The sequence below is a fragment of the Lithobates pipiens genome, unplaced genomic scaffold (assembly GCF_037356315.1).
Source record: "Lithobates pipiens isolate NorthernLeopardFrog02 unplaced genomic scaffold, aLitPip1_a1.2 Scaffold_1, whole genome shotgun sequence".
In the NCBI taxonomy this organism is placed as follows: Eukaryota; Metazoa; Chordata; class Amphibia; order Anura; family Ranidae; genus Lithobates; species Lithobates pipiens.
Genome location: NW_027507685.1, coordinates 243,432,729 through 243,459,993, shown reverse-complemented (window position 1 = coordinate 243,459,993; position 27,265 = coordinate 243,432,729). Strand labels below are relative to the sequence as shown.

General features: G+C 44.2%; 30 non-coding genes across 30 annotated transcripts; all 30 read left to right on the top strand.

Annotated features, from left to right (window-relative positions):
- Positions 1 to 1,220: 1,220 nt before the first annotated feature.
- On the top strand, positions 1,221 to 1,293 carry TRNAV-UAC (transfer RNA valine (anticodon UAC)). Its single transcript has one exon. It is a non-coding gene; the product is annotated as a tRNA-Val (tRNA).
- Positions 1,294 to 2,104: 811 nt separating this feature from the next.
- On the top strand, positions 2,105 to 2,177 carry TRNAV-UAC (transfer RNA valine (anticodon UAC)). The gene has a single exon. It is a non-coding gene; the product is annotated as a tRNA-Val (tRNA).
- Positions 2,178 to 2,988: 811 nt separating this feature from the next.
- On the top strand, positions 2,989 to 3,061 carry TRNAV-UAC (transfer RNA valine (anticodon UAC)). Its single transcript has one exon. It is a non-coding gene; the product is annotated as a tRNA-Val (tRNA).
- An 816-nt stretch (positions 3,062 to 3,877) lies between these two features.
- TRNAV-UAC (transfer RNA valine (anticodon UAC)) lies at positions 3,878 to 3,950 on the top strand. The gene has a single exon. It is a non-coding gene; the product is annotated as a tRNA-Val (tRNA).
- Positions 3,951 to 4,766: 816 nt separating this feature from the next.
- TRNAV-UAC (transfer RNA valine (anticodon UAC)) lies at positions 4,767 to 4,839 on the top strand. Its single transcript has one exon. It is a non-coding gene; the product is annotated as a tRNA-Val (tRNA).
- An 816-nt stretch (positions 4,840 to 5,655) lies between these two features.
- TRNAV-UAC (transfer RNA valine (anticodon UAC)) lies at positions 5,656 to 5,728 on the top strand. Its single transcript has one exon. It is a non-coding gene; the product is annotated as a tRNA-Val (tRNA).
- Positions 5,729 to 6,544: 816 nt separating this feature from the next.
- On the top strand, positions 6,545 to 6,617 carry TRNAV-UAC (transfer RNA valine (anticodon UAC)). The gene has a single exon. It is a non-coding gene; the product is annotated as a tRNA-Val (tRNA).
- Positions 6,618 to 7,433: 816 nt separating this feature from the next.
- TRNAV-UAC (transfer RNA valine (anticodon UAC)) lies at positions 7,434 to 7,506 on the top strand. The gene has a single exon. It is a non-coding gene; the product is annotated as a tRNA-Val (tRNA).
- Positions 7,507 to 8,322: 816 nt separating this feature from the next.
- Positions 8,323 to 8,395, top strand: TRNAV-UAC (transfer RNA valine (anticodon UAC)). Its single transcript has one exon. It is a non-coding gene; the product is annotated as a tRNA-Val (tRNA).
- Positions 8,396 to 9,211: 816 nt separating this feature from the next.
- Positions 9,212 to 9,284, top strand: TRNAV-UAC (transfer RNA valine (anticodon UAC)). The gene has a single exon. It is a non-coding gene; the product is annotated as a tRNA-Val (tRNA).
- Positions 9,285 to 10,100: 816 nt separating this feature from the next.
- On the top strand, positions 10,101 to 10,173 carry TRNAV-UAC (transfer RNA valine (anticodon UAC)). The gene has a single exon. It is a non-coding gene; the product is annotated as a tRNA-Val (tRNA).
- An 816-nt stretch (positions 10,174 to 10,989) lies between these two features.
- Positions 10,990 to 11,062, top strand: TRNAV-UAC (transfer RNA valine (anticodon UAC)). The gene has a single exon. It is a non-coding gene; the product is annotated as a tRNA-Val (tRNA).
- Positions 11,063 to 11,878: 816 nt separating this feature from the next.
- Positions 11,879 to 11,951, top strand: TRNAV-UAC (transfer RNA valine (anticodon UAC)). The gene has a single exon. It is a non-coding gene; the product is annotated as a tRNA-Val (tRNA).
- An 816-nt stretch (positions 11,952 to 12,767) lies between these two features.
- On the top strand, positions 12,768 to 12,840 carry TRNAV-UAC (transfer RNA valine (anticodon UAC)). Its single transcript has one exon. It is a non-coding gene; the product is annotated as a tRNA-Val (tRNA).
- Positions 12,841 to 13,658: 818 nt separating this feature from the next.
- Positions 13,659 to 13,732, top strand: TRNAV-UAC (transfer RNA valine (anticodon UAC)). Its single transcript has one exon. It is a non-coding gene; the product is annotated as a tRNA-Val (tRNA).
- Positions 13,733 to 14,548: 816 nt separating this feature from the next.
- TRNAV-UAC (transfer RNA valine (anticodon UAC)) lies at positions 14,549 to 14,621 on the top strand. The gene has a single exon. It is a non-coding gene; the product is annotated as a tRNA-Val (tRNA).
- An 816-nt stretch (positions 14,622 to 15,437) lies between these two features.
- Positions 15,438 to 15,510, top strand: TRNAV-UAC (transfer RNA valine (anticodon UAC)). The gene has a single exon. It is a non-coding gene; the product is annotated as a tRNA-Val (tRNA).
- Positions 15,511 to 16,326: 816 nt separating this feature from the next.
- On the top strand, positions 16,327 to 16,399 carry TRNAV-UAC (transfer RNA valine (anticodon UAC)). The gene has a single exon. It is a non-coding gene; the product is annotated as a tRNA-Val (tRNA).
- An 816-nt stretch (positions 16,400 to 17,215) lies between these two features.
- On the top strand, positions 17,216 to 17,288 carry TRNAV-UAC (transfer RNA valine (anticodon UAC)). Its single transcript has one exon. It is a non-coding gene; the product is annotated as a tRNA-Val (tRNA).
- An 811-nt stretch (positions 17,289 to 18,099) lies between these two features.
- Positions 18,100 to 18,172, top strand: TRNAV-UAC (transfer RNA valine (anticodon UAC)). The gene has a single exon. It is a non-coding gene; the product is annotated as a tRNA-Val (tRNA).
- Positions 18,173 to 18,988: 816 nt separating this feature from the next.
- On the top strand, positions 18,989 to 19,061 carry TRNAV-UAC (transfer RNA valine (anticodon UAC)). The gene has a single exon. It is a non-coding gene; the product is annotated as a tRNA-Val (tRNA).
- Positions 19,062 to 19,872: 811 nt separating this feature from the next.
- On the top strand, positions 19,873 to 19,945 carry TRNAV-UAC (transfer RNA valine (anticodon UAC)). Its single transcript has one exon. It is a non-coding gene; the product is annotated as a tRNA-Val (tRNA).
- An 816-nt stretch (positions 19,946 to 20,761) lies between these two features.
- Positions 20,762 to 20,834, top strand: TRNAV-UAC (transfer RNA valine (anticodon UAC)). The gene has a single exon. It is a non-coding gene; the product is annotated as a tRNA-Val (tRNA).
- Positions 20,835 to 21,650: 816 nt separating this feature from the next.
- Positions 21,651 to 21,723, top strand: TRNAV-UAC (transfer RNA valine (anticodon UAC)). The gene has a single exon. It is a non-coding gene; the product is annotated as a tRNA-Val (tRNA).
- Positions 21,724 to 22,539: 816 nt separating this feature from the next.
- Positions 22,540 to 22,612, top strand: TRNAV-UAC (transfer RNA valine (anticodon UAC)). The gene has a single exon. It is a non-coding gene; the product is annotated as a tRNA-Val (tRNA).
- An 816-nt stretch (positions 22,613 to 23,428) lies between these two features.
- TRNAV-UAC (transfer RNA valine (anticodon UAC)) lies at positions 23,429 to 23,501 on the top strand. The gene has a single exon. It is a non-coding gene; the product is annotated as a tRNA-Val (tRNA).
- An 817-nt stretch (positions 23,502 to 24,318) lies between these two features.
- On the top strand, positions 24,319 to 24,391 carry TRNAV-UAC (transfer RNA valine (anticodon UAC)). The gene has a single exon. It is a non-coding gene; the product is annotated as a tRNA-Val (tRNA).
- An 816-nt stretch (positions 24,392 to 25,207) lies between these two features.
- On the top strand, positions 25,208 to 25,281 carry TRNAV-UAC (transfer RNA valine (anticodon UAC)). Its single transcript has one exon. It is a non-coding gene; the product is annotated as a tRNA-Val (tRNA).
- An 816-nt stretch (positions 25,282 to 26,097) lies between these two features.
- On the top strand, positions 26,098 to 26,170 carry TRNAV-UAC (transfer RNA valine (anticodon UAC)). Its single transcript has one exon. It is a non-coding gene; the product is annotated as a tRNA-Val (tRNA).
- Positions 26,171 to 26,974: 804 nt separating this feature from the next.
- Positions 26,975 to 27,047, top strand: TRNAV-UAC (transfer RNA valine (anticodon UAC)). Its single transcript has one exon. It is a non-coding gene; the product is annotated as a tRNA-Val (tRNA).
- Positions 27,048 to 27,265: the final 218 nt, after the last annotated feature.

The window sequence follows — 27,265 nt, the reverse complement described above, 5'->3', positions numbered from 1 at the left end:
TAATGGGGAGAAAATCAGCTGCAGGGAGGCAACAGGCCCGTCTGGCACTTAGTCCTTTGCCCTCTCCCTTCCATTTCTTGAGGAACGGCTTCCAGGGTATAGCTTTTATATGGGAACCGGAGTGACCCTGGAGCTCTTTGCTAAGGGCTGGTACCAGGTCATGGCCCTTATGCAAAGAGTGTCCAGAAACATCAGTTTTGCTATACCCTTGAAAGTGCCCTAAAACCAAAGAAGTGCCAAAGGATCTCAGGTTGAATTAAAGGATGCAAGCATTCTTTGGTGTTTAACCCTTCCCTTTCAGAAAAATTGACAATTTGTTAAAGTTTTCACAGGTTCCATAGTGTAGCGATTATCACATCTGCTTTACACGCAGAAGGTCCTGGGTTCAACCCCAAGTGGAGGAATTTTGAAATATGAGATCAGTTATTGACTTTCTGAAAGTCAGTGTTTGGATCATGCCTCGCACAACGCAATGCAAAGCAATAGAGCCTTCAAAGTTGAACGCAACTCAAAAAGTCAACATTTGCTATAGTGTAGAATTCATTTACATCTGTGAATTGTTCCTAAGCAGTACCCTGAAAAATGTATCTTTGGCCTGAAATTCCTCCTCAAAATAGCTTGGTACTTCCTAGTATATAAGTGTACCCAAGCACTTCTGTGCCAGCAGCCGCATACAGTAGCTATGTGTTTGTAGTGTGAGATCTAAGGCATTGAAAACTCTGACTTCTAGTCTCAGGGGATTTGGAGTGAAATATGGGGCTGTCACTACTGTGGTGCTCACTCTTCTCCTTGCTGGAGGCTTTCTGACATGAGGAAGCAAAGCCCTGCCTCTAAAAATGTGGCCACCACCACACAGAGACACAGTATAAAACAAGACATGGTAAGTCAGTAATGGGGAGAAAATCAGCTGCAGGGAGGCAACAGGCCCGTCTGGCAACTAGTCCTTTGCCCTCTCCCTTCCATTTCTTGAGGAACGGCTTCCAGAGTATAGCTTTTATATGGGAACCGGAGTGACCCTGGAGCTCTTTGCTAAGGGCTGGTACCAGGTCATGGCCCTTATGCAATGAGTGTCCAGAAACATCAGTTTTGCTACAACCTTGAAAGTGTCCTAAAACCAAAGAAATGCCAAAGGATCTCAGGTTGAATTAAAGGATGCAAGCATTTTTTGGTGTTTAACCCTTCCCTTTCAGAAAAATTGACAATTTGGTCAACTTCATGCAGGTTCCATAGTGTAGCGGTTATCACGTCTGCTTTACACGCAGAAGGTCCTGGGTTCAACCCCCAGTGGAACCATTTTAAAATATGAGATCAGTTATTGACTTTCTGAAAGTCATTGTTTGGATCGTGCCTCGCACAATGCAAAGCAATAGAGCCTTCAAAGTTGAACGCAACTCAAAAAGTCAACATTTGCTATAGTGTAGAATACATTTACATCTGTGAATTGTTCCTAAGCAGTACCCTGAAAAATGTATCTTTGGCATGAAATTCCTCCTCAAAATAGCTTGGTACTTCCTGGTATATAAGTGTGCCCAAGCACTTCTGTGCCAGCAGCCACATACAGTAGCTATCTGTTTGTAGTGTGAGATCTAAGTCATTGAAAACTCTGACTTCTAGTCTCAGGGGAATTGGAGTGAAATATGGGGCTGTCACTACTGTGGTGCTCACTCTTCTCCTTGCTGGTGGCTTTCTGACATGAGGAAGCAAAGCCCCGCCTCTATAAATGTGGCCACCTCCACACAGAGACACAGTATAAAACAAGACATGGTAAGTCAGTAATGGGGAGAAAATCAGCTGCAGGGAGGCAACAGGCCCGTCTGGCAACTAGTCCTTTGCCCTCTCCCTTCCATTTCTTGAGGAACGGCTTCCAAAGTATAGCTTTTATACTGGAACCGTAGCAACCCTGGAGCTCTTTGCTAAGGGTTGGTACCAGGTCATGGCCCTTATGCAAAGAGTGGCCAGAAACATCAGTTTTGCTATACCCTTGAAAGTGCCCTAAAACCAAAGAAATGCCAAAGGATCTCAGGTTGAATTATAGGATGCAAGCATTCTTTGGTGTTTCACTCTTTCCTTTCAGAAAAATTGACAATTTTGTAAACTTCTTACAGGTTCCATAGTGTAGCGGTTATCACGTCTGCTTTACACGCAGAAGGTCCTGGGTTCAACCCCCAGTGGAACCATTTTGAAATATGAGATCAGTTATTGACTTTCTGAAAGTCATTGTTTGGATCGTGCCTCGCACAATGCAAAGCAATAGAGCCTTCAAAGTTGAAGGCAACTCAAAAAGTCAACATTTGCTATAGTGTAGGAAACATTTACACCTGTGAATTGTTCCTAAACAGTACCCTGAAAAATGTATTTTTGGCCTGAAATTCCTCCTCAAAAAAGCTTGGTACTTCCTGGTATACAAGTGTGCCCAAGCACTTCTGTGCCAGCAGCCACATACAGTAGCTATGTGTTTGTAGTGTGAGATCTAAGTCATTGAAAACTCTGACTTCTAGTTTCAGGGGAAATGGAGTGAAATAAGAGGCTGTCACTACTGTGGTGCTCACTCTTCTCCTTGCTGGAGGCTTTCTGACATGAGGAAGCAAAGCCCTGCCTCTAAAAATGTGGCCACTTCCACACAGAGACACAGTATAAAACAAGACATGGTAAGTCAGTAATGGGGAGAAAATCAGCTGCAGGGAGGCAACAGGCCCGTCTGGCAACTAGTCCTTTGCCCTCTCCCTTCCATTTCTTGAGGAACGGCTTCCAGAGTATAGCTTTTATACGGGAACCGTAGCGACCCTGGAGCTCTTTGCTAAGGGTTGGTACCAGGTCATGGCCCTTATGCAAAGAGTGGCCAGAAACATCAGTCTTGCTATACCCTTGAAAGTGCCCTAAAACCAAAGAAATGCCAAAGGATCTCAGGTTGAATTATAGGATGCAAGCATTCTTTGGTGTTTCACTCTTCCCTTTCAGAAAAATTGACAATTTGGTAAACTTCTCACAGGTTCCATAGTGTAGCGGTTATCACGTCTGCTTTACACGCAGAAGGTCCTGGGTTCAACCCCCAGTGGAACCATTTTGAAATATGAGATCAGTTATTGACTTTCTGAAAGTCAGTGTTTGGATCGTGCCTCACACAACGCAATGCAAAGCAATAGAGCCTTCAAAGTTGAACGCAACTCAAAAAGTCAACATTTGCTATAGTGTAGGAAACATTTACACCTGTGAATTGTTCCTAAACAGTACCCTGAAAAATGTATTTTTGGCCTGAAATTCCTCCTCAAAAAAGCTTGGTACTTCCTGGTATACAAGTGTGCCCAAGCACTTCTGTGCCAGCAGCCACATACAGTAGCTATGTGTTTGTAGTGTGAGATCTAAGTCATTGAAAACTCTGACTTCTAGTTTCAGGGGAATTGGAGTGAAATAAGAGGCTGTCACTACTGTGGTGCTCACTCTTCTCCTTGCTGGAGGCTTTCTGACATGAGGAAGCAAAGCCCTGCCTCTAAAAATGTGGCCACTTCCACACAGAGACACAGTATAAAACAAGACATGGTAAGTCAGTAATGGGGAGAAAATCAGCTGCAGGGAGGCAACAGGCCCGTCTGGCAACTAGTCCTTTGCCCTCTCCCTTCCATTTCTTGAGGAACGGCTTCCAGAGTATAGCTTTTATACGGGAACCGTAGCGACCCTGGAGCTCTTGGCTAAGGGTTGGTACCAGGTCATGGCCCTTATGCAAAGAGTGGCCAGAAACATCAGTTTTGCTATACCCTTGAAAGTGCCCTAAAACCAAAGAAATGCCAAAGGATCTCAGGTTGAATTATAGGATGCAAGCATTCTTTGGTGTTTCACTCTTCCCTTTCAGAAAAATTGACAATTTGGTAAACTTCTCACAGGTTCCATAGTGTAGCGGTTATCACGTCTGCTTTACACGCAGAAGGTCGTGGGTTCAACCCCCAGTGGAACCATTTTGAAATATGAGATCAGTTATTGACTTTCTGAAAGTCAGTGTTTGGATCGTGCCTCACACAACGCAATGCAAAGCAATAGAGCCTTCAAAGTTGAATGCAACTCAAAAAGTCAACATTTGCTATAGTGTAGGAAACATTTACACCTGTGAATTGTTCCTAAACAGTACCCTGAAAAATGTATTTTTGGCCTGAAATTCCTCCTCAAAAAAGCTTGGTACTTCCTGGTATACAAGTGTGCCCAAGCACTTCTGTGCCAGCAGCCACATACAGTAGCTATGTGTTTGTAGTGTGAGATCTAAGTCATTGAAAACTCTGACTTCTAGTTTCAGGGGAAATGGAGTGAAATAAGAGGCTGTCACTACTGTGGTGCTCACTCTTCTCCTTGCTGGAGGCTTTCTGACATGAGGAAGCAAAGCCCTGCCTCTACAAATGTGGCCACTTCCACACAGAGACACAGTATAAAACAAGACATGGTAAGTCAGTAATGGGGAGAAAATCAGCTGCAGGGAGGCAACAGGCCCGTCTGGCAACTAGTCCTTTGCCCTCTCCCTTCCATTTCTTGAGGAACGGCTTCCAGAGTATAGCTTTTATACGGGAACCGTAGCGACCCTGGAGCTCTTTGCTAAGGGTTGGTACCAGGTCATGGCCCTTATGCAAAGAGTGGCCAGAAACATCAGTTTTGCTATACCCTTGAAAGTGCCCTAAAACCAAAGAAATGCCAAAGGATCTCAGGTTGAATTATAGGATGCAAGCATTCTTTGGTGTTTCACTCTTCCCTTTCAGAAAAATTGACAATTTGGTAAACTTCTCACAGGTTCCATAGTGTAGCGGTTATCACGTCTGCTTTACACGCAGAAGGTCGTGGGTTCCACCCCCAGTGGAACCATTTTGAAATATGAGATCAGTTATTGACTTTCTGAAAGTCAGTGTTTGGATCGTGCCTCACACAACGCAATGCAAAGCAATAGAGCCTTCAAAGTTGAACGCAACTCAAAAAGTCAACATTTGCTATAGTGTAGGAAACATTTACACCTGTGAATTGTTCCTAAACAGTACCCTGAAAAATGTATTTTTGGCCTGAAATTCCTCCTCAAAAAAGCTTGGTACTTCCTGGTATACAAGTGTGCCCAAGCACTTCTGTGCCAGCAGCCACATACAGTAGCTATGTGTTTGTAGTGTGAGATCTAAGTCATTGAAAACTCTGACTTCTAGTCTCAGGGGAATTGGAGTGAAATATGGGGCTGTCACTACTGTGGTGCTCACTCTTCTCCTTGCTGGTGGCTTTCTGACATGAGGAAGCAAAGCCCCGCCTCTAAAAATGTGGCCACCTCCACACAGAGACACAGTATAAAACAAGACATGGTAAGTCAGTAATGGGGAGAAAATCAGCTGCAGGGAGGCAACAGGCACGTCTGGCAACTAGTCCTTTGCCCTCTCCCTTCCATTTCTTGAGGAACGGCTTCCAAAGTATAGCTTTTATACGGGAACCGTAGCAACCCTGGAGCTCTTTGCTAAGGGTTGGTACCAGGTCATGGCCCTTATGCAAAGAGTGGCCAGAAACATCAGTTTTGCTATACCCTTGAAAGTGCCCTAAAACCAAAGAAATGCCAAAGGATCTCAGGTTGAATTATAGGATGCAAGCATTCTTTGGTGTTTCACTCTTCCCTTTCAGAAAAATTGACAATTTGGTAAACTTCTCACAGGTTCCATAGTGTAGCGGTTATCACGTCTGCTTTACACGCAGAAGGTCCTGGGTTCAACCCCCAGTGGAACCATTTTGAAATATGAGATCAGTTATTGACTTTCTGAAAGTCAGTGTTTGGATCGTGCCTCACACAACGCAATGCAAAGCAATAGAGCCTTCAAAGTTGAATGCAACTCAAAAAGTCAACATTTGCTATAGTGTAGGAAACATTTACACCTGTGAATTGTTCCTAAACAGTACCCTGAAAAATGTATTTTTGGCCTGAAATTCCTCCTCAAAAAAGCTTGGTACTTCCTGGTATACAAGTGTGCCCAAGCACTTCTGTGCCAGCAGCCACATACAGTAGCTATGTGTTTGTAGTGTGAGATCTAAGTCATTGAAAACTCTGACTTCTAGTTTCAGGGGAAATGGAGTGAAATAAGAGGCTGTCACTACTGTGGTGCTCACTCTTCTCCTTGCTGGAGGCTTTCTGACATGAGGAAGCAAAGCCCTGCCTCTACAAATGTGGCCACTTCCACACAGAGACACAGTATAAAACAAGACATGGTAAGTCAGTAATGGGGAGAAAATCAGCTGCAGGGAGGCAACAGGCCCGTCTGGCAACTAGTCCTTTGCCCTCTCCCTTCCATTTCTTGAGGAACGGCTTCCAGAGTATAGCTTTTATACGGGAACCGTAGCGACCCTGGAGCTCTTTGCTAAGGGTTGGTACCAGGTCATGGCCCTTATGCAAAGAGTGGCCAGAAACATCAGTTTTGCTATACCCTTGAAAGTGCCCTAAAAACAAAGAAATGCCAAAGGATCTCAGGTTGAATTATAGGATGCAAGCATTCTTTGGTGTTTCACTCTTCCCTTTCAGAAAAATTGACAATTTGGTAAACTTCTCACAGGTTCCATAGTGTAGCGGTTATCACGTCTGCTTTACACGCAGAAGGTCGTGGGTTCAACCCCCAGTGGAACCATTTTGAAATATGAGATCAGTTATTGACTTTCTGAAAGTCAGTGTTTGGATCGTGCCTCACACAACGCAATGCAAAGCAATAGAGCCTTCAAAGTTGAACGCAACTCAAAAAGTCAACATTTGCTATAGTGTAGGAAACATTTACACCTGTGAATTGTTCCTAAACAGTACCCTGAAAAATGTATTTTTGGCCTGAAATTCCTCCTCAAAAAAGCTTGGTACTTCCTGGTATACAAGTGTGCCCAAGCACTTCTGTGCCAGCAGCCACATACAGTAGCTATGTGTTTGTAGTGTGAGATCTAAGTCATTGAAAACTCTGACTTCTAGTCTCAGGGGATTTGGAGTGAAATATGGGGCTGTCACTACTGTGGTGCTCACTCTTCTCCTTGCTGGAGGCTTTCTGACATGAGGAAGCAAAGCCCTGCCTCTAAAAATGTGGCCACTTCCACACAGAGACACAGTATAAAACAAGACATGGTAAGTCAGTAATGGGGAGAAAATCAGCTGCAGGGAGGCAACAGGCCCGTCTGGCAACTAGTCCTTTGCCCTCTCCCTTCCATTTCTTGAGGAACGGCTTCCAGAGTATAGCTTTTATACGGGAACCGTAGCGACCCTGGAGCTCTTTGCTAAGGGTTGGTACCAGGTCATGGCCCTTATGCAAAGAGTGGCCAGAAACATCAGTTTTGCTATACCCTTGAAAGTGCCCTAAAACCAAAGAAATGCCAAAGGATCTCAGGTTGAATTATAGGATGCAAGCATTCTTTGGTGTTTCACTCTTCCCTTTCAGAAAAATTGACAATTTGGTAAACTTCTCACAGGTTCCATAGTGTAGCGGTTATCACGTCTGCTTTACATGCAGAAGGTCCTGGGTTCAACCCCCAGTGGAACCATTTTGAAATCTGAGATCAGTTATTGACTTTCTGAAAGTCAGTGTTTGGATCGTGCCTCACACAACGCAATGCAAAGCAATAGAGCCTTCAAAGTTGAACGCAACTCAAAAAGTCAACATTTGCTATAGTGTAGGAAACATTTACACCTGTGAATTGTTCCTAAACAGTACCCTGAAAAATGTATTTTTGGCCTGAAATTCCTCCTCAAAAAAGCTTGGTACTTCCTGGTATACAAGTGTGCCCAAGCACTTCTGTGCCAGCAGCCACATACAGTAGCTATGTGTTTGTAGTGTGAGATCTAAGTCATTGAAAACTCTGACTTCTAGTTTCAGGGGAAATGGAGTGAAATAAGAGGCTGTCACTACTGTGGTGCTCACTCTTCTCCTTGCTGGAGGCTTTCTGACATGAGGAAGCAAAGCCCTGCCTCTAAAAATGTGGCCACTTCCACACAGAGACACAGTATAAAACAAGGCATGGTAAGTCAGTAATGGGGAGAAAATCAGCTGCAGGGAGGCAACAGGCCCGTCTGGCAACTAGTCCTTTGCCCTCTCCCTTCCATTTCTTGAGGAACGGCTTCCAGAGTATAGCTTTTATACGGGAACCGTAGCGACCCTGGAGCTCTTTGCTAAGGGTTGGTACCAGGTCATGGCCCTTATGCAAAGAGTGGCCAGAAACATCAGTTTTGCTATACCCTTGAAAGTGCCCTAAAACCAAAGAAATGCCAAAGGATCTCAGGTTGAATTATAGGATGCAAGCATTCTTTGGTGTTTCACTCTTCCCTTTCAGAAAAATTGACAATTTGGTGAACTTCTCACAGGTTCCATAGTGTAGCGGTTATCACGTCTGCTTTACACGCAGAAGGTCCTGGGTTCAACCCCCAGTGGAACCATTTTGAAATATGAGATCAGTTATTGACTTTCTGAAAGTCAGTGTTTGGATCGTGCCTCACACAACGCAATGCAAAGCAATAGAGCCTTCAAAGTTGAACGCAACTCAAAAAGTCAACATTTGCTATAGTGTAGGAAACATTTACACCTGTGAATTGTTCCTAAACAGTACCCTGAAAAATGTATTTTTGGCCTGAAATTCCTCCTCAAAAAAGCTTGGTACTTCCTGGTATACAAGTGTGCCCAAGCACTTCTGTGCCAGCAGCCACATACAGTAGCTATGTGTTTGTAGTGTGAGATCTAAGTCATTGAAAACTCTGACTTCTAGTCTCAGGGGATTTGGAGTGAAATATGGGGCTGTCACTACTGTGGTGCTCACTCTTCTCCTTGCTGGAGGCTTTCTGACATGAGGAAGCAAAGCCCTGCCTCTAAAAAGGTGGCCACCTCCACACAGAGACACGGTATAAAACAAGACAAGGTAAGTCAGTAATGGGGAGAAAATCAGCTGCAGGGAGGCAACAGGCACGTCTGGCAACTAGTCCTTTGCCCTCTCCCTTCCATTTCTTGAGGAACGGCTTCCAGAGTATAGCTTTTATACGGGAACCGGAGTGACCCCGGAGCTCTTTGCTAAGGGCTGGTACCAGGTCATGGCCCTTATACAAAGAGTGGCCAGAAACATCAGTTTTGTTATACCCTTGAAAGTGCCCTAAAACCAAAGAAATGCCAAAGGATCTCAGTTTGAATTATAGGATGCAAGCATTCTTTGGTGTTTAACCCTTCCCTTTCAGAAAAATTGACAATTTGTTAAAGTTTTCACAGGTTCCATAGTGTAGCGGTTATCACGTCTGCTTTACACGCAGAAGGTCCTGGGTTCAACCCCCAGTGAAACCATTTTGAAATATGAGATCAGTTATTGACTTTCTGAAAGTCAGTGTTTGGATCATGCCTCGCACAACGCAATGCAGAGCAATAGAGCCTTCAAAGTTGAACGCAACTCAAAAAGTCAACATTTGCTATAGTGTAGGAAACATTTACACCTGTGAATTGTTCCTAAGCAGTACCCTGAAAAATGTATCTTTGGCCTGAAATTCCTCCTCAAAATAGCCTTGTACTTCCTGGTATATAAGTGTGCCCAAGCACTTCTGTGCCAGCAGCCGCATACAGTAGCTATGTGTTTGTAGTGTGAGATCTAAGTCATTGAAAACTCTGACTTCTAGTCTCAGGGGAATTGGAGTGAAATAAGGGGCTGTCACTACTGTGGTGCTCACTCTTCTCCTTGCTGGTGGCTTTCTGACATGAGGAAGCAAAGCCCTGCCTCTAAAAATGTGGCCACCTCCACACAGAGACACAGTATAAAACAAGACATGGTAAGTCAGTAATGGGGAGAAAATCAGCTGCAGGGAGGCAACAGGCCCGTCTGGCAACTAGTCCTTTGCCCTCTCCCTTCCATTTCTTGAGGAACGGCTTCCAAAGTATAGCTTTTATACGGGAACCGTAGCGACCCTGAAGCTCTTTGCTAAGGGTTGGTACCAGGTCATGGCCCTTATGCAAAGAGTGGCCAGAAACATCAGTCTTGCTATACCACTGAAAGTGTCCTAAAACCAAAGAAATGCCAAAGGATCTCAGGTTGAATTATAGGATGCAAGCATTCTTTGGTGTTTCACTCTTCCCTTTCAGAAAAATTGACAATTTGGAAAACTTCTCACAGGTTCCATAGTGTAGCAGTTATCACGTCTGCTTTACACGCAGAAGGTCCTGGGTTCAACCCCCAGTGGAACCATTTTGAAATATGAGATCAGTTATTGACTTTCTGAAAGTCAGTGTTTGGATCGTGCCTCGCCCAACGCAATGCAAAGCAATAGAGCCTTCAAAGTTGAACGCAACTCAAAAAGTCAACATTTGCTATAGTGTAGAATACATTTACACCTGTGAATTGTTCCTAAGCAGTACCCTGAAAAATGTATCTTTGGCCTGAAATTCCTCCTCAAAATAGCTTGGTACTTCCTGGTATATAAGTGTGCCCAAGCACTTCTGTGCCAGCAGCCGCATACAGTAGCTATGTGTTTGTAGTGTGAGATCTAATGCATTGAAAACTCTGACTTCTAGTCTCAGGGGAATTGGAGTGAAATATGGGGCTGTCACTACTGTGGTGCTCACTATTTTCCTTGCTGGTGGCTTTCTGACATGAGGAAGCAAAGCCCTGCCTCTAAAAAGGTGGCCACCTCCACACAGAGACACGGTATAAAACAAGACAAGGTAAATCAGTAATGGGGAGAAAATCAGCTGCAGGGAGGCAACAGGCCCGTCTGGATCTTAGTCCTTTGCCCTCTCCCTTCCATTTCTTGAGGAACGGCTTCCGGAGTATAGCTTTTATATGGGAACCGGAGTGACCCTGGAGCTCTTTGCTAAGGGTTGGTACCAGGTCATGGCCCTTATGCAAAGAGTGGCCAGAAACATCAGTTTTGCTATACCCTTGAAAGTGTCCTAAAACCAAAGAAATGCCAAAGGATCTCAGGTTGAATTATAGGATGCAAGCATTCTTTGGTGTTTAACCCTTCCCTTTCAGAGAAATTGACAATTTGGTGAACTTCTTACAGGTTCCATAGTGTAGCGGTTATCACGTCTGCTTTACACGCAGAAGGTCCTGGGTTCAAACCCCAGTGGAACCATTTTGAAATATGAGATCAGTTATTGACTTTCTGAAAGTCAGTGTTTGGATCATGCCTCGCACAAGGCAATGCAAAGCAATAGAGCCTTCAAAGTTGAAGAGAACTCAAAAAGTCAACATTTGCTATAGTGTAGGAAACATTTACACCTGTGAATTGTTCCTAAACAGTACCCTAAAAAATGTATTTTTGGCCTGAAATTCCTCCTCAAAAAAGCTTGGTACTTCCTGGTATACAAGTGTGCCCAAGCACTTCTGTGCCAGCAGCCGCATACAGTAGCTATGGGTTTGTAGTCTGAGATCTAAGGCATTGAAAACTCTGACTTCTAAACTCAGGGGAATTGGAGTGAAATATGGGGCTGTCACTACTGTGGTGCTCACTCTTCTCCTTGCTGGAGGCTTTCTGACATGAGGAAGCAAAGCCCCGCCTCTAAAAAGGTGGCCACCTCCACACAGAGACACGGTATAAAACAAGACAAGGTAAGTCAGTAATGGGGAGAAAATCAGCTGCAGGGAGGCAACAGGCACGTCTGGCAACTAGTCCTTTGCCCTCTCCCTTCCATTTCTTGAGGAACGGCTTCCAGAGTATAGCTTTTATACGGGAACCGGAGTGACCCCGGAGCTCTTTGCTAAGGGCTGGTACCAGGTCATGGCCCTTATACAAAGAGTGGCCAGAAACATCAGTTTTGTTATACCCTTGAAAGTGCCCTAAAACCAAAGAAATGCCAAAGGATCTCAGTTTGAATTATAGGATGCAAGCATTCTTTGGTGTTTAACCCTTCCCTTTCAGAAAAATTGACAATTTGTTAAAGTTTTCACAGGTTCCATAGTGTAGCGGTTATCACGTCTGCTTTACACGCAGAAGGTCCTGGGTTCAACCCCCAGTGAAACCATTTTGAAATATGAGATCAGTTATTGACTTTCTGAAAGTCAGTGTTTGGATCATGCCTCGCACAACGCAATGCAGAGCAATAGAGCCTTCAAAGTTGAACGCAACTCAAAAAGTCAACATTTGCTATAGTGTAGGAAACATTTACACCTGTGAATTGTTCCTAAGCAGTACCCTGAAAAATGTATCTTTGGCCTGAAATTCCTCCTCAAAATAGCCTTGTACTTCCTGGTATATAAGTGTGCCCAAGCACTTCTGTGCCAGCAGCCGCATACAGTAGCTATGTGTTTGTAGTGTGAGATCTAAGTCATTGAAAACTCTGACTTCTAGCCTCAGGGGAATTGGAGTGAAATAAGGGGCTGTCACTACTGTGGTGCTCACTCTTCTCCTTGCTGGTGGCTTTCTGACATGAGGAAGCAAAGCCCTGCCTCTAAAAATGTGGCCACCTCCACACAGAGACACAGTATAAAACAAGACATGGTAAGTCAGTAATGGGGAGAAAATCAGCTGCAGGGAGGCAACAGGCCCGTCTGGCAACTAGTCCTTTGCCCTCTCCCTTCCATTTCTTGAGGAACGGCTTCCAAAGTATAGCTTTTATACGGGAACCGTAGCGACCCTGAAGCTCTTTGCTAAGGGTTGGTACCAGGTCATGGCCCTTATGCAAAGAGTGGCCAGAAACATCAGTCTTGCTATACCCTTGAAAGTGTCCTAAAACCAAAGAAATGCCAAAGGATCTCAGGTTGAATTATAGGATGCAAGCATTCTTTGGTGTTTCACTCTTCCCTTTCAGAAAAATTGACAATTTGGCAAACTTCTCACAGGTTCCATAGTGTAGCAGTTATCACGTCTGCTTTACACGCAGAAGGTCCTGGGTTCAACCCCCAGTGGAACCTTTTTGAAATATGAGATCAGTTATTGACTTTCTGAAAGTCAGTGTTTGGATCGTGCCTCGCACAACGCAATGCAAAGCAATAGAGCCTTCAAAGTTGAACGCAACTCAAAAAGTCAACATTTGCTATAGTGTAGAATACATTTACACCTGTGAATTGTTCCTAAGCAGTACCCTGAAAAATGTATCTTTGGCCTGAAATTCCTCCTCAAAATAGCTTGGTACTTCCTGGTATATAAGTGTGCCCAAGCACTTCTGTGCCAGCAGCCGCATACAGTAGCTATGTGTTTGTAGTGTGAGATCTAATGCATTGAAAACTCTGACTTCTAGTCTCAGGGGAATTGGAGTGAAATATGGGGCTGTCACTACTGTGGTGCTCACTATTTTCCTTGCTGGTGGCTTTCTGACATGAGGAAGCAAAGCCCTGCCTCTAAAAAGGTGGCCACCTCCACACAGAGACACGGTATAAAACAAGACAAGGTAAATCAGTAATGGGGAGAAAATCAGCTGCAGGGAGGCAACAGGCCCGTCTGGCAACTAGTCCTTTGCCCTCTCCCTTCCATTTCTTGAGGAACGGCTTCCAAAGTATAGCTTTTATATGGGAACCGGAGTGACCCTGGAGCTCTTTGCTAAGGGCTGGTACCAGGTCATGGCCCTTATGCAAAGAGTGTCCAGAAACATCAGTTTTGCTACAACCTTGAAAGTGTCCTAAAACCAAAGAAATGCCAAAGGATCTCAGGTTGAATTAAAGGATGCAAGCATTCTTTGGTGTTTAACCCTTCCCTTTCAGAATAATTGACAATTTGGTCAACTTCTTACACAGGTTCCATAGTGTAGCGGTTATCACGTCTGCTTTACACGCAGAAGGTCCTGGGTTTCAACCCCCAGTGGAACCATTTTGAAATATGAGATCAGTTATTGACTTTCTGAAAGTCAGTGTTTGGATCATGCCTCGCACAACGCAATGCAGAGCAATAGAGCCTTCAAAGTTGAACGCAACTCAAAAAGTCAACATTTGCTATAGTGTAGAATACATTTACACGTGTGAATTGTTCCTAATCAGTACCCTGAAAAATGTATCTTTGGCCTGAAATTCCTCCTCAAAATAGCTTGGTACTTCCTGGTATATAAGTGTGCCCAAGCACTTCTGTGCCAGCAGCCGCATACAGTAGCTATGTGTTTGTAGTGTGAGATCTAAGTCATTGAAAACTCTGACTTCTAGTCTCAGGGGAATTGGAGTGAAATAAGGGGCTGTCACTACTGTGGTGCTCACTCTTCTCCTTGCTGGTGGCTTTCTGACATGAGGAAGCAAAGCCCTGCCTCTAAAAATGTGGCCACCTCCACACAGAGACACGGTATAAAACAAGACATGGTAAGTCAGTAATGGGGAGAAAATCAGCTGCAGGGAGGCAACAGGCCCGTCTGGCAACTAGTCCTTTGCCCTCTCCCTTTCATTTCTTGAGGAACGGCTTCCAAAGTATAGCTTTTATATGGGAACCGTAGCGACCCTGGAGCTCTTTGCTAAGGGTTGGTACCAGGTCATGGCCCTTATGCAAAGAGTGGCCAGAAACATCAGTCTTGCTATACCCTTGAAAGTGTCCTAAAACCAAAGAAATGCCAAAGGATCTCAGGTTGAATTATAGGATGCAAGCATTCTTTGGTGTTTCACTCTTCCCTTTCAGAAAAATTGACAATTTGGTAAACTTCTCACAGGTTCCATAGTGTAGCGGTTATCACGTCTGCTTTACACGCAGAAAGTCCTGGATTCAACCCCCAGTGGAACCATTTTGAAATATGAGATCAGTTATTGACTTTCTGAAAGTCAGTGTTTGGATCATGCCTCGCACAACGCAATGCAAAGCAATAGAGCCTTCAAAGTTGAACGCAACTCAAAAAGTCAACATTTGCTATAGTGTAGGAAACATTTACACATGTCAATTGTTCCTAAGCAGTACCCTGAAAAATGTATCTTTGGCCTGAAATTCCTCCTTAAAATAGCTTGGTACTTCCTGGTATACAAGTCTGCCCAAGCACTTCTGTGCCAGCAGCCGCATACAGTAGCTATGTGTTTGTTGTGTCAGATCTAAGTCATTGAAAACTCTCACTTCTAGTCTCAGGGGAATTGGAGTGAAATATGGGGCTGTCACTACTGTGGTGCTCACTCTTCTCCTTGCTGGAGGCTTTCTGACATGAGGAAGCAAAGCCCTGCCTCTAAAAATGTGGCCACCACCACACAGAGACACAGTATAAAACAAGACATGGTAAGTCAGTAATGGGGAGAATATCAGCTGCATTGAGGCAACAGGCACGTCTGGCAACTAGTCCTTTGCCCTCTCCCTTCCATTTCTTGAGGAACGGCTTCCAGAGTATAGCTTTTATACGGGAACTGGAGTGACCCTGGAGCTCTTTGCTAAGGGCTGGTACCAGGTCATGGCCCTTATGCAAAGAGTGTCCAGAAACATCAGTTTTGCTATACCCTTGAAAGTGCCCTAAAACCAAAGAAATGCCACAGGATCTCAGGTTGAATTATAGGATGAAAGCATTCTTTGGTGATTAACCCTTCCCTTTCAGAAAAATTGACACTTTGGTAAATTTCTTACAGGTTCCATAGTGTAGCGGTTATCACGTCTGCTTTACACACAGAAGGTCCTGGGTTCAACCCCCAGTGGAACCATTTTGATATATGAGATCAGTTATTGACTTTCTGAAAGTCAGTGTTTGGATCGTGCCTCGCACAACGCAATGCAAAGCAATAGAGCCTTCAAAGTTGAACGCAACTCAAAAAGTCAACATTTGCTATAGTGTAGGAAACATTTACACATGTGAATTGTTCCTAAGCAGTACCCTGAAAAATGTATCTTTGGCCGGAAATTCCTCCTCAAAATAGCTTGGTACTTCCTGGTATACAAGTGTGCCCAAGCACTCCTGTGCCAACAGCCACATACAGTAGCTATGTGTTTGTAGTGTGAGATCTAAGTCATTGAAAACTCTGACTTCTAGTCTCAGGGGAAATGGAGTGAAATATGGGGCTGTCACTACTGTGGTGCTCACTCTTCTCCTTGCTGGTGGCTTTTTGACATGAGGAAGCAAAGCCCTGCCTCTAAAAATGTGGCCACCTCCACACAGAGACACGGTATAAAACAAGACATGGTAAGTCAGTAATGGGGAGAAAATCAGCTGCAGGGAGGCAACAGGCACGCCTGGCAACTAGTCCTTTGCCCTCTCCCTTCCATTTCTTGAGGAACGGCTTCCAGAGTATAGCTTTTATATGGGATCCGGAGTGACCCTGGAGCTCTTTGCTAAGGGCTGGTACCAGGTCATGGCCCTTATGCAAAGAGTGGCCAGAAACATCAGTTTTGCTACAACGTTGAAAGTGCCCTAAAACCAAACAAATGCCAAAGGATCTCAGGTTGAATTATAGGATGCAAGCATTCTTTGGTGTTTCACTCTTCCCTTTCAGAAAAATTGACAATTTGGTAAACTTCTCACAGGTTCCATAGTGTAGCGGTTATCACGTCTGCTTTACACGTAGAAGGTCCTGGGTTCAACCCCCAGTGGAGCTATTTTGAAATATGAAATCAGTTATTGACTTTCTGAAAGTCAGTGTTTGGATCATGCCTCGCACAACGCAATGCAAAGCAATAGAGCCTTCAAAGTTAAAGAGAACTCAAAAAGTCAACATTTGCTATAGTGTAGGAAACATTTACACCTGTGAATTGTTCCTAAACAGTACCCTGAAAAATGTATCTTTCGCCTGAAATTCCTCCTCAAAATAGCTTGGTACTTCCTGGTATATAAGTGTACCCAAGCACTTCTGTGCCAGCAGCCGCATACAGTAGCTATGTGTTTGTAGTGTGAGATCTAAGTCATTGAAAACTCTGACTTCTAGTCTCAGGGGATTTGGAGTGAAATATGGGGCTGTCACTACTGTGGTGCTCACTCTTCTCCTTGCTGGAGGCTTTCTGACATGAGGAAGCAAAGCCCTGCCTCTAAAAATGTGGCCACCACCACACAGAGACACAGTATAAAACAAGACATGGTAAGTCAGTAATGGGGAGAATATCAGCTGCAGGGAGGCAACAGGCCCGTCTGGCAACTAGTCCTTTGCCCTCTCCCTTCCATTTCTTGAGGAACGGCTTCCAGAGTATAGCTTTTATATGGGAACCGGAGTGACCCTGGAGCTCTTTGCTAAGGGCTGGTACCAGGTCATGGCCCTTATGCAAAGAGTGTCCAGAAACATCAGTTTTGCTACAACCTTGAAAGTGTCCTAAAACCAAAGAAATGCCAAAGGATCTCAGGTTGAATTATAGGATGCAAGCATTCTTTGGTGTTTAACCCTTCCCTTTCAGAAAAATTGACAATTTGGTCAACTTCTTACAGGTTCCATAGTGTAGCGGTTATCACGTCTGCTTTACACGCAGAAGGTCCTGGGTTCAACCCCCAGTGGAACCATTTTAAAATATGAGATCAGTTATTGACTTTCTGAAAGTCATTGTTTGGATCGTGCCTCGCACAATGCAAAGCAATAGAGCCTTCAAAGTTGAACGGAACTCAAAAAGTCAACATTTGCTATAGTGTAGGAAACATTTACACATGTCAATTGTTCCTAAGCAGTACCCTGAAAAAAGTATCTTTGGCCTGAAATTCCTCCTCAAAATAGCTTGGTACTTCCTGGTATACAAGTCTGCCCAAGCACTTCTGTGCCAGCAGCCGCATACAGTAGCTATGTGTTTGTTGTGTCAGATCTAAGTCATTGAAAACTCTCACTTCTAGTCTCAGGGGAATTGGAGTGAAATATGGGGCTGTCACTACTGTGGTGCTCACTCTTCTCCTTGCTGGTGGCTTTTTGACATGAGGAAGCAAAGCCCTGCCTCTAAAAATGTGGCCACCTACACACAGAGACACGGTATAAAACAAGACAAGGTAAGTCAGTAATGGGGAGAAAATCAGCTGCAGGGAGGCAACAGGCACGTCTGGCAACTAGTCCTTTGCCCTCTCCCTTCCATTTCTTGAGGAACGGCTTCCAGAGTATAGCTTTTATACGGGAACCGGAGTGACCCTGGAGCTCTTTGCTAAGGGCTGGTACCAGGTCATGGCCCTTATGCAAAGAGTGTCCAGAAACATCAGTTTTGCTATACCCTTGAAAGTGCCCTAAAACCAAAGAAATGCCAAAGGATCTCAGGTTGAATTATAGGATGCAAGCATTCTTTGGTGTTTAACCCTTCCCTTTCAGAAAAATTGACAATTTGTTAAAGTTTTCACAGGTTCCATAGTGTAGCGGTTATCACGTCTGCTTTACATGCAGAAGGTCCTGGGTTCAACCCCCAGTGGAACCATTTTGAAATATGAGATCAGTTATTGACTTTCTGAAAGTCAGTGTTTGGATCGTGCCTCGCACAACGCAATGCAAAGCAATAGAGCCTTCAAAGTTGAACGCAACTCAAAAAGTCAACATTTGCTATAGTGTAGAATACATTTACACCTGTGAATTGTTCCTAAGCAGTACCCTGAAAAATGTATCTTTGGCCTGAAATTCCTCCTCAAAATAGCTTGGTACTTCCTGGTATATAAGTGTGCCCAAGCACTTATGTGCCAGCAGCCGCATACAGTAGCTATGTGTTTGTAGTTTGAGATCTAAGTCATTGAAAACTCTGACTTCTAGTCTCAGGGGAAATGGAGTGAAATATGGGGCTGTCACTACTGTGGTGCTCACTCTTCTCCTTGCTGGTGGCTTTTTGACATGAGGAAGCAAAGCCCTGCCTCTAAAAATGTGGCCACTTCCACACAGAGACACAGTATAAAACAAGACATGGTAAGTCAGTAATGGGGAGAAAATCAGCTGCAGGGAGGCAACAGGCATGTCTGGCAACTAGTCCTTTGCCCTCTCCCTTCCATTTCTTGAGGAACGGCTTCCAGAGTATAGCTTTTATACGGGAACCGGAGTGACCCCGGAGCTCTTTGCTAAGGGCTGGTACCAGGTCATGGCCCTTATACAAATAGTGGCCAGAAACATCAGTTTTGCTATACCCTTGAAAGTGCCCTAAAACCAAAGAAATGCCAAAGGATCTCAGGTTGAATTATAGGATGCAAGCATTCTTTGGTGTTTCACTCTTCCCTTTCAGAAAAATTGACAATTTGGCCAACTTCTTACAGGTTCCATAGTGTAGCGGTTATCACGTCTGCTTTACACGCAGAAGGTCCTGGGTTCAACCCCCAGTGGAACCATTTTGAAATATGAGATCAGTTATTGACTTTCTGAAAGTCATTGTTTGGATCGTGCCTCGCACAATGCAAAGCAATAGAGCCTTCAAAGTTGAACGGAACTCAAAAAGTCAACATTTGCTATAGTGTAGGAAACATTTACACATGTCAATTGTTCCTAAGCAGTACCCTGAAAAAAGTATCTTTGGCCTGAAATTCCTCCTCAAAATAGCTTGGTACTTCCTGGTATACAAGTGTGCCCAAGCACTTCTGTGCCAGCAGCCGCATACAGTAGCTATGTGTTTGTTGTGTCAGATCTAAGTCATTGAAAACTCTCACTTCTAGTCTCAGGGGAATTGGAGTGAAATATGGGGCTGTCACTACTGTGGTGCTCACTATTTTCCTTGCTGGTGGCTATCTGACATGAGGAAGCAAAGCCCTGCCTCTAAAAAGGTGGCCACCTCCACACAGAGACACGGTATAAAACAAGACATGGTAAGTCAGTAATGGGGAGAAAATCAGCTGCAGGGAGGCAACAGGCACGTCTGGCACTTAGTCCTTTGCCCTCTCCCTTCCATTTCTTGAGGAACGGCTTCCAGAGTATAGCTTTTATATGGGAACCGGAGTGACCCTGGAGCTCTTTGCTAAGGGCTGGTACCAGGTCATGGCCCTTATGCAAAGAGTGTCCAGAAACATCAGTTTTGCTACAACCTTGAAAGTGTCCTAAAACCAAAGAAATGCCAAAGGATCTCAGGTTGAATTAAAGGATGCAAGCATTCTTTGGTGTTTAACCCTTCCCTTTCAGAAAAATGTACAATTTGGGCAACTTCTAACAGGTTCCATAGTGTAGCGGTTATCACGTCTGCTTTACACGCAGAAGGTCCTGAGTTCAACCCCCAGTGGAACCATTTTGAAATATGAGATCAGTTATTGACTTTCTGAAAGTCAGTGTTTGGATCATGCCTCGCACAACGCAATGCAAAGCAATAGAGCCTTCAAAGTTGAACGCAACTCAAAAAGTCAACATTTGCTATAGTGTAGAATACATTTACACATGTGAATTGTTCCTAAGCAGTACCCTGAAAAATGTATCTTTGGCCTGAAATTCCTCCTCAAAATAGCTTGGTACTTCCTGATATATAAGTGTGCCCAAGCACTTCTGTGCCAGCAGCCGCTTACAGTAGCTATGTGTTTGTAGTGTGAGATCTAAGGCATTGACAACTCTGACTTCTAGTCTCAGGGGAATTGGATTGAAATATGGGGCTGTCACTACTGTGGTGCTCACTATTTTCCTTGCTGGTGGCTTTCTGACATGAGGAAGCAAAGCCCTGCCTCTAAAAATGTGGCCACCTCCACACAGAGACACAGTATAAAACAAGACAAGGTAAGTCAGTAATGGGGAGAAAATCAGCTGCATTGAGGCAACAGGCCCGTCTGGCAACTAGTCCTTTGCCCTCTCCCTTCCATTTCTTGAGGAACGGCGTCCAGAGTATAGCTTTTATACGGGAACCGGAGTGACCCTGGAGCTCTTTGCTAAGGGCTGGTACCAGGTCATGGCCCTTATGCAAAGAGTGTCCAGAAACATCAGTTTTGCTATACCCTTGAAAGTGCCCTAAAACCAAAGAAATGCCACAGGATCTCAGGTTGAATTATAGGATGAAAGCATTCTTTGGTGATTAACCCTTCCCTTTCAGAAAAATTGACAATTTGGTAAACTTCTTACAGGTTCCATAGTGTAGCGGTTATCACGTCTGCTTTACACGCAGAAGGTCCTGGGTTCAACCCCCAGTGGAACCATTTTGAAATATGAGATCAGTTATTGACTTTCTGAAAGTCAGTGTTTGGATCGTGCCTCGCACAACGCAATGCAAAGCAATAGAGCCTTCAAAGTTGAACGGAACTCAAAAAGTCAACATTTGCTATAGTGTAGGAAACATTTACACATGTGAATTGTTCCTAAGCAGCACCCTGAAAAATGTATCTTTGGCCGGAAATTCCTCCTCAAAATAGCTTGGTACTTCCTGGTATACAAGTGTGCCCAAGCACTCCTGTGCCAACAGCCACATACAGTAGCTATGTGTTTGTAGTGTGAGATCCAAGTCATTGAAAACTCTGACTTCTAGTCTCACGGGAAATGGAGTGAAATATGGGGCTGTCACTACTGTGGTGCTCACTCTTCTCCTTGCTGGTGGCTTTTTGACATGAGGAAGCAAAGCCCTGCCTCTAAAAATGTGGCCACCTCCACACAGAGACACGGTATAAAACAAGACAAGGTAAGTCAGTAATGGGGAGAAAATCAGCTGCATTGAGGCAACAGGCACGCCTGGCAACTAGTCCTTTGCCCTCTCCCTTCCATTTCTTGAGGAACGGCTTCCAGAGTATAGCTTTTATATGGGATCCGGAGTGACCCTGGAGCTCTTTGCTAAGGGCTGGTACCAGGTCATGGCCCTTATGCAAAGAGTGGCCAGAAACATCAGTTTTGCTACAACCTTGAAAGTGCCCTAAAACCAAAGAAATGCCAAAGGATCTCAGGTTGAATTATAGGATGCAAGCATTCTTTGGTGTTTCACTCTGCCCTTTCAGAAAAATTGACAATTTGGTAAACTTCTCACAGGTTCCATAGTGTAGTGGTTTTCACGTCTGCTTTACACACAGAAGGTCCTGGGTTCAACCCCCAGTGGAACCATTTTGAAATATGAGATCAGTTATTGACTTTCTGAAAGTCAGTGTTTGGATCATGCCTCGCACAACGCAATGCAAAGCAATAGAGCCTTGAAAGTTGAAGAGAACTCAAAAAGCAAACATTTGCTATAGTGTAGGAAACATTTACACCTGTGAATTGTTCCTAAACAGTACCCTGAAAAATGTATTTTTGGCCTGAAATTCCTCCTAAAAAAAGCTTGGTACTTCCTGGTATTCAAGTGTGCCCAAGAACTTCTGTGCCAGCAACCGCATACAGTAGCTATGTGTTTGTAGTGTGAGATCTAAGGCATTGAAAACTCTGACTTCTAAACTCAGGGGAATTGGAGTGAAATATGGGGCTGTCACTACTGTGGTGCTCACTCTTCTCCTTGCTGGAGGCTTTCTGACATGAGGAAGCAAAGCCCTGCCTCTAAAAAGGTGGCCACCTCCACACAGAGACACGGTATAAAACAAGACAAGGTAAGTCAGTAATGGGGAGAAAATCAGCTGCAGGGATGCAACAGGCCCGTCTGGCAACTAGTCCTTTGCCCTCTCCCTTCCATTTCTTGAGGAACGGCTTCCAAAGTATAGCTTTTATACGGGAACCGTAGCGACCCTGGAGCTCTTTGCTAAGGGTTGGTACCAGGTCATGGCCCTTATGCAAAGAGTGGCCAGAAACATCAGTTTTGCTATACCCTTGAAAGTGCCCTAAAACCAAAGAAATGCCAAAGGATCTCAGGTTGAATTATAGGATGCAAGCATTCTTTGGTGTTTCACTCTTCCCTTTCAGAAAAATTGACAATTTGGTAAACTTCTCACAGGTTCCATAGTGTAGCGGTTATCATGTCTGTTTTACACGCAGAAGGTCCTGGGTTCAACCCCCAGTGGAACCATTTTGAAATATGAGATCAGTTATTGACTTTCTGAAAGTCAGTGTTTGGATCATGCCTCGCACAACGCAATGCAAAGCAATAGAGCCTTCAAAGTTGAACGCAACTCAAAAAGTCAACATTTGCTATAGTGTAGAATACATTTACACATGTGAATTGTTCCTAAGCAGTACCCTGAAAAATGTATCTTTGGCCTGAAATTCCTCCTCAAAATAGCTTGGTACTTCCTGATATATAAGTGTGCCCAAGCACTTCTGTGCCAGCAGCCGCATACAGTAGCTATGTGTTTGTAGTGTGAGATCTAAGGCATTGACAACTCTGACTTCTAGTCTCAGGGGAATTGGATTGAAATATGGGGCTGTCACTACTGTGGTGCTCACTATTTTCCTTGCTGGTGGCTTTCTGACATGAGGAAGCAAAGCCCTGCCTCTAAAAAGGTGGCCACCTCCACACAGAGACACGGTATAAAACAAGACAAGGTAAATCAGTAATGGGGAGAAAATCAGCTGCAGGGAGGCAACAGGCCCGTCTGGCACTTAGTCCTTTGCCCTCTCCCTTCCATTTCTTGAGGAACGGCTTCCAGAGTATAGCTTTTATATGGGAACCGGAGTGACCCTGGAGCTCTTTGCTAAGGGCTGGTACCAGGTCATGGCCCTTATGCAAAGAGTGTCCAGAAACATCAGTTTTGCTACAACCTTGAAAGTGTCCTAAAACCAAAGAAATGCCAAAGGATCTCAGGTTGAATTATAGGATGCAAGCATTCTTTGGTGTTTCACCCTTCCCTTTCAGAAAAATTGACAATTTTTTAAAGTTTTCACAGGTTCCATAGTGTAGCGGTTATCACGTCTGCTTTACACGCAGAAGGTCCTGGGTTCAACCCCCAGTGGAACCATTTTGAAATATGAGATCAGTTATTGACTTTCTGAAAGTCAGTGTTTGGATCATGCCTCGCACAACGCAATGCAAAGCAATAGAGCCTTCAAAGTTGAACGCAACTCAAAAAGTCAACATTTGCTATAGTGTAGAATACATTTACATCTGTGAATTGTTCCTAAGCAGTACCCTGAAAAATGTATCTTTGGCCTGAAATTCCTACTCAAAATAGCTTGGTACTTCCTGGTATATAAGTGTGCCCAAGCACTTCTGTGCCAGCAGCCGCATACAGTAGCTATGTGTTTGTAGTGTGAGATCTAAGTCATTGAAAACTCTGACTTCTAGTCTCAGGGGAATTGGAGTGAAATAAGGGGCTGTCACTACTGTGGTGCTCACTCTTCTCCTTGCTGGTGGCTTTCTGACATGAGGAAGCAAAGCCCTGCCTCTAAAAATGTGGCCACCTCCACACAGAGACACAGTATAAAACAAGACATGGTAAGTCAGTAATGGGGAGAAAATCAGCTGCAGGGAGGCAACAGGCCCGTCTGGCAACTAGTCCTTTGCCCTCTCCCTTCCATTTCTTGAGGAACGGCTTCCAAAGTATAGCTTTTATACGGGAACCGTAGCGACCCTGGAGCTCTTTGCTAAGGGTTGGTACCAGGTCATGGCCCTTATGCAAAGAGTGGCCAGAAACATCAGTTTTGCTACAACCTTTGAAAGTGCCCTAAAACCAAAGAAATGCCAAAGGATCTCAGGTTGAATTATAGGATGCAAGCATTCTTTGGTGTTTCACTCTTCCCTTTCAGAAAAATTGACAATTTGGTAAACTTCTCACAGGTTCCATAGTGTAGCGGTTATCACGTCTGCTTTACACGCAGAAGGTCCTGGGTTCCACCCCCAGTGGAACCATTTTGAAATATGAGATCAGTTATTGACTTTCTGAAAGTCAGTGTTTGGATCATGCCTCACACAACGCAATGCAAAGCAATAGAGCCTTCAAAGTTGAACGCAACTCAAAAAGTCAACATTTGCTATAGTGTAGGAAACATTTACACCTGTGAATTGTTCCTAAGCAGTACCCTGTAAAATGTATCTTTGGTCTGAAATTCCTCCTCAAAATAGCTTGGTACTTCCTGGTATACAAGTGTGCCCAAGCACTTCTGTGCCAGCAGCCGCATACAGTATCTATGTGTTTGTAGTGTGAGATCTAAGGCATTGAAAACTCTGACTTCTAGTCTCAGGGGAATTGGAGTGAAATATGGAGCTGTCACTACTGTGGTGCTCACTATTTTCCTTGCTGGTGGCTTTCTGACATGAGGAAGCAAAGCCCTGCCTCTAAAAAGGTGGCCACCTCCACACAGAGACACGGTATAAAACAAGACAAGGTAAATCAGTAATGGGGAGAAAATCAGCTGCAGGGAGGCAACAGGCACGTCTGGCACTTAGTCCTTTGCCCTCTCCCTTCCATTTCTTGAGGAACGGCTTCCAGAGTATAGCTTTTATATGGGAACCGGAGTGACCCTGGAGCTCTTTGCTAAGGGCTGGTACCAGGTCATGGCCCTTATGCAAAGAGTGTCCAGAAACATCAGTTTTGTTATACCCTTGAAAGTGTCCTAAAACCAAAGAAATGCCAAAGGATCTCAGGTTGAATTATAGGATGTAAGCATTCTTTGGTGTTTAACCCTTCCCTTTCAGAAAAATTGACACTTTGGTAAACTTCTTACAGGTTCCATAGTGTAGCGGTTATCACGTCTGTTTTACACGCAGAAGGTCCTGGGTTCAACCCCCAGTGGGAACCATTTTGAAATATGAGATCAGTTATTGACTTTCTGAAAGTCAGTGTTTGGATCATGCCTCGCACAACGCAATGCAAAGCAATAGAGCCTTCAAAGTTGAACGCAACTCAAAAAGTCAACATTTGCTATAGTGTAGGAAACATTTACACCTGTGAATTGTTCCTTAACAGTACCCTGAAAAATGTATTTTTGGCCTGAAATTCCTCCTCAAAAAAGCTTGGTACTTCCTGGTATACAAGTGTGCCCAAGCACTTCTGTGCCAGCAGCCGCATACAGTAGCTATGGGTTTGTAGTCTGAGATCTAAGGCATTGAAAACTCTGACTTCTAAACTCAGGGGAATTGGAGTGAAATATGGGGCTGTCACTACTGTGGTGCTCACTCTTCTCCTTGCTGGAGGCTTTCTGACATGAGGAAGCAAAGCCCTGCCTCTAAAAAGGTGGCCACCTCCACACAGAGACACGGTATAAAACAAGACAAGGTAAGTCAGTAATGGGGAGAAAATCAGCTGCAGGGAGGTAACAGGCACGTATGGCAACTAGTCTTTTGCCCTCTCCCTTCCATTTCTTGAGGAACGGCTTCCAGAGTATAGCTTTTATATGGGAACCGTATCGACCCTGGAGCTCTTTGCTAAGGGCTGGTACCAGGTCATGGCCCTTATGCAAAGAGTGGCCAGAAACATCAGTTTTGCTATACCCTTGAAATTGCCCTAAAACCAAAGAAATGCCAAAGGATCTCAGGTTGAATTATAGGATGCAAGCATTCTTTGGTGTTTAACCCTTCCCTTTCAGAAAAATTGACACTTTGGTAAACTTCTTACAGGTTCCATAGTGTAGCGGTTATCACGTCTGCTTTACACGCAGAAGGTCCTGGGTTCAACCCCCAGTGGAACCATTTTGAAATATGAGATCAGTTATTGACTTTCTGAAAGTTAGTGTTTGGATCGTGCCTCGCATAACGCAATGCAAAGCAATAGAGCCTTCAAAGTTGAACGGAACTCAAAAAGTCAACATTAGCTATAGTGTAGGAAACATGTGAATTGTTCCTAAGCAGTACCCTGAAAAATGTATCTTTGGCCCGAAATTCCTCCTCAAAATAGCTTGGTACTTCCTGGTATACAAGTGTGCCCAAGCACTTCTGTGCCAGCACCCGCATACAGTAGCTGTGTGTTTGTAGTGTGAGATCTAAGGCATTGAAAACTCTGACTTCTAGTCTCAGGGGAATTGGAGTGAAATATGGGGCTGTCACTACTGTGGTGCTCACTCTTCTTCTTGCTGGCGGCTTTCTGACATGAGGAAGCAAAGCCCTGCCTCTAAAAATGTGGCCACCTCCACACAGAGACACAGTATAAAACAAGACATGGTAAGTCAGTAATGGGGAGAAAATCAGCTGCAGGGAGGCAACAGGCACGTCTGGCAACTAGTCCTTTGCCCTCTCCCTTCCATTTCTTGAGGAACGGCTTCCAGAGTATAGCTTTTATATGGGAACCGGAGTGACCCTGGAGCTCTTTGCTAAGGGCTGGTACCAGGTCATGGCCCTTATGCAAAGAGTGGCCAGAAACATCAGTTTTGCTACTACCTTGAAAGTGTCCTAAAACCAAATACCAAAGGATCTCAGGTTGAATTATAGGATGCAAGCATTTTGTGGTGTTTAACCCTTCCCTTTCAGAAAAATTGACAATTTGGTAAACTTCTTACAGGTTCCATAGTGTAGCGGTTATCACGTCTGCTTTACACGCAGAAGGTCCTGGGTTCAACCCCCAGTGGAACCATTTTGAAATATGAGATCAGTTATTGACTTTCTGAAAGTCAGTGTTTGGATCATGCCTCGCACAACGCAATGCAAAGCAATAGAGCCTTCAAAGTTGAACGGAACTCAAAAAGTCTACATTAGCTATAGTGTAGGAAACATTTACACATGTGAATTGTTCCTAAGCAGTACCCTGAAAAATGTATCTTTGGCCAGATATTCCTGCTCAAAATAGTTTGG